The following is a 10013-nucleotide window of genomic DNA, read 5'->3' as shown; positions in this document are numbered from 1 at the left end:
CATAGTTTGTAAACTTTTACCCAAGCCATTTTTTTACCCAAACTTTTTTTTAATCAAATACATGTAGAACAATAAATATAGAGAAAAATGGATATATAGATGTCGTTTTTTTAGAAAAATGTTACAACTGAAAGTGAAAAATGTCATTTTTTTGCAAAAAAATCGTTAAATTTTGATTTATAACAAAAAAAGTAAAAATGTCAGCAGCAATGAAATACCACCAAATGAAAGCTCTATTAGTGAGAAGAAAAGGAGGTAAAATTCATTTGGGTGGTAAGTTGCATGACCAAGCAATAAACAGTGAAAGTAGTGTAGTGAAGAAGTGTAAGTCATTTGAGGGGTGTTTCTACTGTCTGGGCACTGTAGAACCTCAGGAAACATGACAGGTGCTCAGAAAGTCAGAGCTGCTTCAAAATGCGAAAATTCACATTTTTGTACCATAGTTTGTAAACGCTATAACTTTTTTGCAAACCAATAAATATACACTTATTGCATTTTTTATTATCAAAGACATGTAGAACAATAAATTTAGATAAAAATTTATAAAGAAATGTAGTTTTATTTGAAAATTTTTACAACTGAAAGTGAAGTCATTTTTTAGCAAAAAAAAATAAAAAAAATCGATAAATTTTGATTAATAACAAAAAAAGTAAAAATGTCAGCAGCAATGAAATACCACCCAATGAAAGCTCTATTAGTGAGAAGAAAAGGAGGTAAAATTCATTTGGGTGGTAAGTTGTATGACCAAGCAATAAACCGTGAAAGTAGTGTAGTGCAGAATTTTAAAAAGTGGTCTGGTCATTAAGGGTGTTTAAGCTAGGGGGGCTGTGGTGGTTAAAGGGGTTATCCCATGACTATTGTAAAAAATGAAAATCAGAGATCATATAGTACATAACAATACCTTTCTAGCAAAGTAGACAAACCAGCCCTGTACCTCACATGGATCCAGAGATCTCCTCATTCATTGCTCTGCTAGATGTATATCAATTGACAGCTCAAGGGGAGTGCCATTACTGTGTCCATGTTTTATCGATCGCAACTCAGGAGGCAATTGAAGGAGGAAACTGAGCATGTGCGGCCATCTCAGTGAGCAGGACAAAGAAATAATAATTTTAAAAAAACAGCAGGTGGCACTAATACATTTTATTGAATAACTCAATACATGAGTATTTTTTGTGGGACAACCCCCTTAAAGGGGTTATCTAATTTCACAACCAGCCCCCTGGTCCCCGCACCAATGCTTCTCCCTGTACACAGATGTACATTTGGTGTCTGGGGGAGCAGCCAATGGCAGGCGGGGACGAGCCTCCCTAGAGTCACCCGCGATGCTAGGGAGGCTCGTGCCAGTCCTCATCTGCCATTGGCTGCCCCCCCCCCCATGGATGTTTTCATCTGTGTACAGGGAGAAGCAGCGCCGGGAGTGGGGTAAGTATATTACCTGTGAGGGGCCCAGCACATGGGGGGGCTGTTTGTGAAATTGGATAACCCCTTTAACTATCCAGATATCTAACGGGTGAATAGCAATTCACCGAGATGCAGAACATATGTATAGAGTATTACTGCCTGCAGCAGCATTTCATGTCTATCGGTGTCTGTGTAGAAGCAGAACTAACATTGTTCTCCCTGTTTCCCCTGTATGTGTTGTGTTTGTAATTTTGTTAGTTGACTTTTTTTTTACATCACCTAGAGACAAGAAAATTTAGACTAGCACATTCATAGTCACAGGTGCATATTATTATTATTTTATTATTATTTATTATTTAAGCGCCATTCATTCCATAGCGCTGTACATATGATAAGCGGTGCACATACACAACACAGACAATTGTACTAATCATAAACCAGATGAGTTACAAACTGGTACAGAAGGAGAGAGGGCCCTGCCCGTGAGGGCTTACAATCTACATGGTATGGGAGAAGGACACAGTAGGTGCGGGTTAAGTTGGTCATGGCGGTATAGAGGCAGCAGGGTCATTGGTTGTAGGCTTGTCTGAAGAGGTGGGTTTTCAGGTTTCTTTTGAAGGATTCCACTGTAGGTGAGAGTCTGATATGTTGGGGTAGCGAGTTCCAGAGTATGGGGGATGCACGGGAGAAATCTTGGAGTCTATTGTGGGAAGAGGCGATAAGAGGAGAGGAGGAGGTCTTGTGAGGATCGGAGAGTGCGTGTGGGGATGTATCGGGAAAGTAGCTCAGAGATGTAGGGAGGGGACAGGTTATGGACAGCCTTGTATGTGTTTGTCAGTACTTTGAAGTGGATTCGTTGGGCAATGGGGAGCCAGTGAAGGGATTGGCAGAGGGGAGAGGCAGAGGAATAATAAGGTGAGGGGTGGATTAGTCGGGCAGCGGAGTTGAGGATAGATTGGAGGGGTGCGAGGGTGCTAGATGGAAGGCCACAGAGGAGAATGTTGCAGTAGTCTAGGCGGGAGATAATGAGGGCATGTACGAGCATTTTAGCAGATTCGAAGTTAAGGAAAGCACGGATGCGGGAGATGTTTTTGAGTTGGAGGCGGCAGGTGGTGGAAAGGGCTTGGATGTGCGGTCGAAAGGAAAGGGCAGAATCTAAGGTCACTCCAAGGCAGCGGGCTTTTTTGACTGGGGATAATGTGCAGCCATTGATCGTGATAGATAGGTCTGTTGGGGGGGTTGAACAAGATGGGGAAAGATTATGAATTCTGTCTTATCCATGTTAAGTTTAAGAAAGCGAGAGGCGAAGAAGGATGATATAGAAGATAGACATTGTGGGATTCTTGATAGTAAGGTGGTGATGTCTGGACCAGAGAGGTAGATTTGTGTGTCATCAGCATAGGAGTGATACTGAAAGCCATGGGACTCTATGAGCTGTCCCAGGCCAAAAGTGTAGATTGAGAAGAGCAGGGGTCCTAGGACAGAGCCTTGCGGGACACCAACAGAGAGGGCATGAGACGAGGAGGTGGTGCGGGAGTGGGAGACGCTAAACGTCCGGTCTGTGAGGTATGATGTGATCCAGGAGAGAGCCAGGTCAGTGATGCCAAGAGATGAGAGAGTTTGCAACAGAAGGGTGTGGTCAACAGTGTCAAAGGCAGAGGACAGGTCAAGGAGAAGGAGGACAGAGTATTGTATTGCTTCTTGGTTTTGGCTGTCAGTAGGTCATTGGTGACTTTGGTAAGGGCAGTCTCGGTCGAGTGGTGGGTTCAGAAGCCGGATTGTAGGCGGTCAAAGAGGGAGCAGGAGGAGAGGTGGGAGGACAGTTCAGAATGGACATGTTGTTCAAGTAGCTTTGAGGCATACGGAAGAAGTGATATGGGGCGATAACTGGACAAGGAAGATGGGTCAAGTGAAGGCTTTTTGAGAATGGGTGTAATGGTAGCATGTTTAAAAGCAGAGGGGAAGACACCAGAGTTTAGTGATAGATTGAAGAGATGAGTTAGGGCTGGGATAAACACTGGGGTGAGGTTAGGGATGAGGGGGGATGGGATCGGGTCAAGTGCACAGGTGGTGAGATGTGATCTGGAGAGTAGAGTGGAGAGTTTTTCTTCTGTAATGGTGGAGAAGCGGGTTTTAGGGGGAGAGGACCGAGCAGTTGTGTAGAGGGTCTGTGGGGACTGTGTAGTAAAGCTTTCTCTGATGTGGACTATCTTTTGTTTGAAATATTTGGCAAAGTCCTCAGCTGAGAAGAGAGGAGAGGGTGGGGGCGCTGGGGGGCGTAGAAGGGAGTTAAAAGTGCTAAAAAGTTGTTTAGGGCTGTGTGACAGGGAAGATATGAGAGATGAGAAGTAGGCCTGTTTTCCATCAGCGAGTGAGGATTTGAATATGAGAAGGGATTGCTTGTATGCAGTGAGATGATCTATAGAAGGGGATTTTTTCCATCGTCGCTTAGCAGCCCTGGAAGCTTGTCTGAGTTTCTTGGTCAGGTTGATGTGCCAGGGTTGTCTGTTGATTTTCCGGATTTTGTTATGTGTGAGGGGGGCAACAGTGTCCAGAGCTGTACTTATTGTGGTGTTGTATAGGGTGGTAGCAGCTTCTGGGTCTTGGAGGCAACAGATGGTAGAGAGTGGGAGAAGAGAGTCAGAAAGCAAGCGAAAGTCGAGATGTTTAAGGTTCCTGCGGGGGTGTGCTGGTGTGTGGACCGGGGGGCTACAGAAGAGACCAGTGAAGAGAAGGTGAGTGGGTTGTGGTCGGATAGGGGGAGAGGCGAGTTAGAAAGGTTAGATAGGGAGCAAAAGCGGTTAAAGATCAGATCCTGAGTGTGACCATCTCTGTGGGTGGGAGCTGAAGACCACTGTGATAGGCCGAAGGAGGAAGAGAGCGACAGGAGTTTAGAGGCGGCCGAGTGGCAGGTGTCAATAGGGATGTTAAAGTCACCCATGATGATAGTGGGGATGTCGGCAGAAAGAAAGTGTAGTAGCCAGGTGTTGAAGTGGTCAAGAAAGATGGTGGCTGGGCCTGGCGGGCGGTAAATGACAGCTACTTGAAGGTTGGAGGGAGAGTAGATGCGAACAGAGTGTACTTCAAATGAGGTGAGCGTAATGGAGGGTGGCAGTGGAGTTGGGCTGTAGGAGCAGGTGTCTGATAGGAGAATACCAACTCCTCCACCATGTTTGCAGCCGGGGCGGGGGGTGTGAGTGAATTGAAATCCACTATAAGAGAGTTCAGCAGGGGAGGAGGTGTCTGAGGGTGTCAGCCATGTTTCTGTGAGACCCAGAAAGGAAAGGTTTTGAGAGATAAACAGTTTGTGAATGTACGACAGTTTGTTACGGACAGAGCGCTCGTTCCATAATGCTCCTGCAAGAGGAGCCAAAGGGGCAGGGGTCAGAGGAATGGTAATTAGGTTTGAGGGGTTGCAGGAATTTGTAGAAAGAGATTTGTAGTGGGACATGGAGGTGATGGTGGGGATTTGCTGAGGGGGTCCTGGATTTGGAGAGATATCACCAGCAGTAAGGAGAAGCAGAGAAAGTGTTAATAGGTGAGAATAAGAGAGGGCATGAGGTGTCTGTGTGTGTTTGGGAAGGAAGTGTTTTATGTTTGCAAAAAGGTTTGTGCAAGCTATCAGATGAGAAGGTAAGATGGAAGAAGAGATGAATAGTTCCTTGCTGGGTGAATGGATGTGGGGGTATTTCAGGAGGTTGTGGAAAAGTAGGAGGAGTAAGAGGAAAAATGTAAACATTGTTTGCATTGACTGTCTAATTACCTGTGGTCCCCTTCTGGTCCAATTCTGGTATAATTCAGTCTGTGCACTTAAGGAGTTGCACTTGAGAGATGTTGCATGTGGAAAGACCAAGGTCTGGAAGACCATGGATCTTAGATTTATACCACTCAGTGATCAATCAGGTGTGACCAAGAGGGGAGGGGGCTACATATGGACTAATCAAGGGAGGACCAGATACAGGGGTGAAATAGTGTAAACAAATACTCAATAAATCCAGCAGGAAAAGAGACATTAATAGTTCAATGCAGACATACCAGGGTTTAGAAGGAGAGATGAGAGGGGGTGGACAATATCAGACTGGAAAAGCTGGGTGTAGCAGTAAGGTTCAATGCAGACATACCAGGGTTCATATCCATAAAGCGATCATACGGAAAGCTAATAAAAGTATGGCAGCACAAAATTTCACATACAAACAATATAACTGAGGCTTCTGAGAAGAGTATAAATGTATCTGGTTACTACAGCGCCCTGAACATTGTAGGCTTAGGTAAGTCCAAGAGAGGCAGTTCTGTTCATGTTAGGTACCCATCTGCGGAAGCCACCGTGACGCCTGGTAGATGGGGCCCAACACACTTTTGAACAAAAATGTGCGCAAAGGCTTCTTTTTTCATTTATAGTAGGTATAATACCACTTTAATTTAGTATGATCCCCATTTCTCAGCTTTATTGTTTGTATGTTAAATGTTGTGCGGCCATACTAGAGACAGGCAGCCATTTTACAAATCATCTGGAAACATGCAGCAATGTAACCATACATGCGGTGAAATATTTGTAATAGCAAAAATGGCCTCCATCATTAGTCCTATGGAGTTTTTCCATGTGCTAACCGAGCACATATGTCATGTGACACTGCTGCTTATTGTGCAAGTTCCTTCCCACCCTTTACCTTATCCTCTACTCCCTACAAGCCAGCAATTTGAGCAGGTCTGAAATCTTGAAACTAAGTCAATAGTAAATACAAGAACAATAAACCATACACTGGTGTACTTCCCCCTCCCAGTTCCAGTGAGGATCCAACCAACTTCATCATAGTTGGTCTCCCATAAATACCATCACTCTTCCATAATTCGTCATCAATTAATCACATACCTCATAATTTTCTATATAACTCATCACCCAATCCTCAATCTCCCATCTACTTCTCATTCTCTTCCGACCCTTTCTGAGCCTCCCTTGACCACTGGTCCTCCGCAGCCTCCTCCTCTAACCACTACTACACAGGAGCCTCCCACACAGTCTCCACCCACCACCAGTCCTCAGGATCTTCAAATCTTACAAAACAGCAATATGCAGAGCCAAACATTTGGCCACATTGGAACACATCAGGCCTTCACTATATCTACACAAATGTCAGATGCATTATCCAATAACCATTACTGCACCCGTTTGCCTCCAATCATCCACCTTTCCCCCCACACACTTAGTCCCCTTAAACTCTACTGTCCTAACAGTCCATGACACCTGTGTTTCTAGTTACCCAGCATTGCCTAGTTGGGATGCCATCTCTCAGTACTAATTTTGCTGAGACTGTTTCTGACACCTATGACCCATCTTCACGCTGCCTTACAGCCACTGTACCCACAGTTATTGACAACACTCTAGCTGGTCAGAATCTCCTCAATTACCCAAATTAATTATTCATTCTTCCTTCCCACACTCCCCTGACGTACTAGGTTATCCAGGAGTTAAGAAACTCCTGAACCTGTCAACACTCATTACTGCCACCACCCTTCAGGATGTCCTGGTTACAAAAGCACTGGCAGGCACACACTGTGTTCTAACATACACCAGCCTTCAATAGTAACACAGCAAAGTAGAACTTAGAGGGTGTGAGTACGTTTAGAGCATCAATGAAGGACAAATTAAATTAAAGATTTAATATATAAGTTACAGTGCTAAAAGATTACAAAAAACAAAGATAAGCATACAGTACAAAGAGAGAATGTAGATAAAATAATGAATCACATACCAATTAGAAAAAACTAAGAAAAACATCCTACACGATATGATAAATAAATATGCCCATGGCTACATTTATGAATAAAAAAAAACACAGATAATAATGCATTAACACAATTGATGCCAGCATTATATATGGACCAAGCCCTCACTCTGATGTAATAAAATACGAGACTCTCAGCGAGAATATTTTGATAAAAAACACATCTGTGCCCGCCTACCCACACCAAGGTGGTCTCAGTCAGGCAGGGCCTTCTCTCCTGAACATAGATGCCCAATGGCATAGGTAGATTTAGTGTAGGACTTGCCTGACTGAGACCACCTTGGTGTGGCTAGGCAGGCACACGTGTTTTGATCAAAATATATTGGCTGAGAGTCTGGGATTTTATTATATCAGAGTGAGGGCTTAAGTCCATATATAATGCTTGCATCTATTGTGTCGGTCCATTATCATCTGTTTTCTGTGTGTTTTTTTTTTTTTTTTTACATACAAATTAGGCCTTATGAACACGACCATAAGTATTTTGTGCTCAGAAAAATACAGATACCGTCTGTGTTGCATCCGTGTTTTTTGCAGACCCATTGCGTTCATTGGGTCAGTGGTCCATATTTTGTGGCCAAGTATAGGACATGATCATCCGTGTGTTTTCTCATCTATATGTCTGTTCTGCAAAAAGATAGATTATGTCGGCAAAATGTGGACCATGGACCCATTGAAGTCAGCGGGTCTGTAAAAAATGCAGGTTGCAAACAGATTGCATCCTTATTGTGTGGATCAACAATTTGTGGACTGCAAAATTGATACAGTCATGTCCATGAGGCCTAAGATTGGTGAGGGTCCCTGTGGCCCTGGAAAAAAATACCTAAAAGTGGCCCCATATCGTAGTAGAGTCTAAATTGACAGAAAGCAGGGCAACAAAAGTAGAGGGGGGGGGGGTCAACAATATCATAGTGCAAAATACCACAATTTATTGCCCCAAAAGCTGTCCCTCTGAGTTTGGCCATCAATAGAGGCCATTTTCTCTCCTCTTCCATAGGCTATGGAGCAGGGTGCTTAGGAGGTACTATATGGGACATAGTTGAATTCAGGAGGGCATGTTAGCCGGGTACATGAGTACCTGATTCTCAACTCTCTCAGTTAATTACTACTGATTATGTAACCAGCCAGCGGCAGAAACTTGGCTTGGGTGGCCCCCTGGGCATCAGCCCATCTGGAAATTTCAATGTAAGGTCTATGGCCAATCCGCCCCTGGTCCCTGCTGGGAGAAAAGCTTTTAGTTGAGTAGACCTATAAGCTAGGTGTATTTTCAGGATCTGATCTTGTTTCAGTTCATGAGACATTTTTTATTAATTTTTTTCAATCTTATTTTATTGTTTTCATAAGCAAGTTTACATCAACAGAAAACAAAACCATAGTACTCCATAAACAAACAATGGTCGTCAAGCTTATCATACAAATATGCATATTAAATATTGCAAATGTCATATTACAGATTACGTAGGATGTCAGTCAGAGAAATCTTAAATCATCAGGCGTATAAGGTCAAGCCTTATATTGTTGAACATCATGTCTTACAACATATCAATATCCGGCCAATATAACCAACCGATTGTCATCTGCCTAATCCTCCATAAGTAGCCCTTCCCTTTGAATTATACTCCTTCTACCTCATGGTACCATTCTAGAGCCCTACATTGAATTCTCTCGACCATAACGTTCCTTGTACCAATCTGCCCATTTAACCCAGGTCAGTGTAAATTTGTCATGAGACAGCGACTCCCAACTCGTCAGCTCCTCAAGTTGGCATATCTCCTGGACTTTATTTACCCACTCCCGGAGGCTGGGAACATTCGTTGAAAGCCAATATTTTGGTATGAGCAATTTTGCTGCGGAAATAAGATGAGCCGACAGCGAGTGTTTGGCAAGTGTATAGTTGCGGTCAGGCAAATTCAGAAGAGCTACCATCGGGGTGATAGGGGAACTCAACCGACAAATTTCCTGGACTACTTTAGATATCTCATCCCAATATGCTGAAATAAGAGGGCATGTCCACCATATGTGGTACATGGTTCCCTTATCGATACCACACCTCCAGCATTCCGCAGAATTGGTAGGAGAGATAGAGTGTAGTAGTGCTGGGGTTTTATACCATCTGGTTATTATCTTGTAGGAATTTTCCTGCAATTTAATACATCTCGACTGTCCATGTGAGTGGGATAATATTCTACTTGTGATTTCTTCATTCAAAGGCTGCTCTAACTCCTCCCATTGTTCAATAAACCAGGGTTTAGCATCTGAGCTAAACGCTAAGATTTTCCTGTAAAGAAGAGATATCGTGCCTTTCCTACCCGCAGTCTGGTTCCATACTGCATCATACCAAGTGGGAGTGTAATTGCTTTGTGAGGTGGATAAATATAACTTGCAATACCATTTGAGTTGAGAGTATTGTGGTGTAGTCCAAGGGATATGCCTAAATCGAGTTTTTAAGGCCGACACCTCTGGGACTTGGCGGTCAGTAAGTACATCTCCAATTGCTATATCGCCCAATGAAGCCCATAAACCCATATCGTCCCGGAAATTCGCGTTTAACAAGTAGGTTAGATGCTTGATAGGCGTGAAAGGTGACATGGATGTGGAATTGCCTAAGTGTCTAGCCATGGTGCGCCAACAATCCATCACTCCTTTTAATGATGTAGGTGTTTTAGAATTATGTTGTGAAGACCCGCTTGTATCCCATAACAGCGCTAATGCCCTTGACCCCAGTACTTTCCTAGCGATTAGGCATCTCAATTTATTAACCTTGGGGCTGATTATCTCCGAATGTAATCTCATTTGTATAGCCTTATAATAGCTACTTATATCGGGTAA

Source organism: Bufo gargarizans, chromosome 10 (assembly GCF_014858855.1).
Source record: "Bufo gargarizans isolate SCDJY-AF-19 chromosome 10, ASM1485885v1, whole genome shotgun sequence".
NCBI lineage: Eukaryota > Metazoa > Chordata > Amphibia > Anura > Bufonidae > Bufo > Bufo gargarizans.
The sequence above is the reverse complement of the archived record's forward strand: the minus strand, read 5'-3'. Positions refer to the sequence as shown.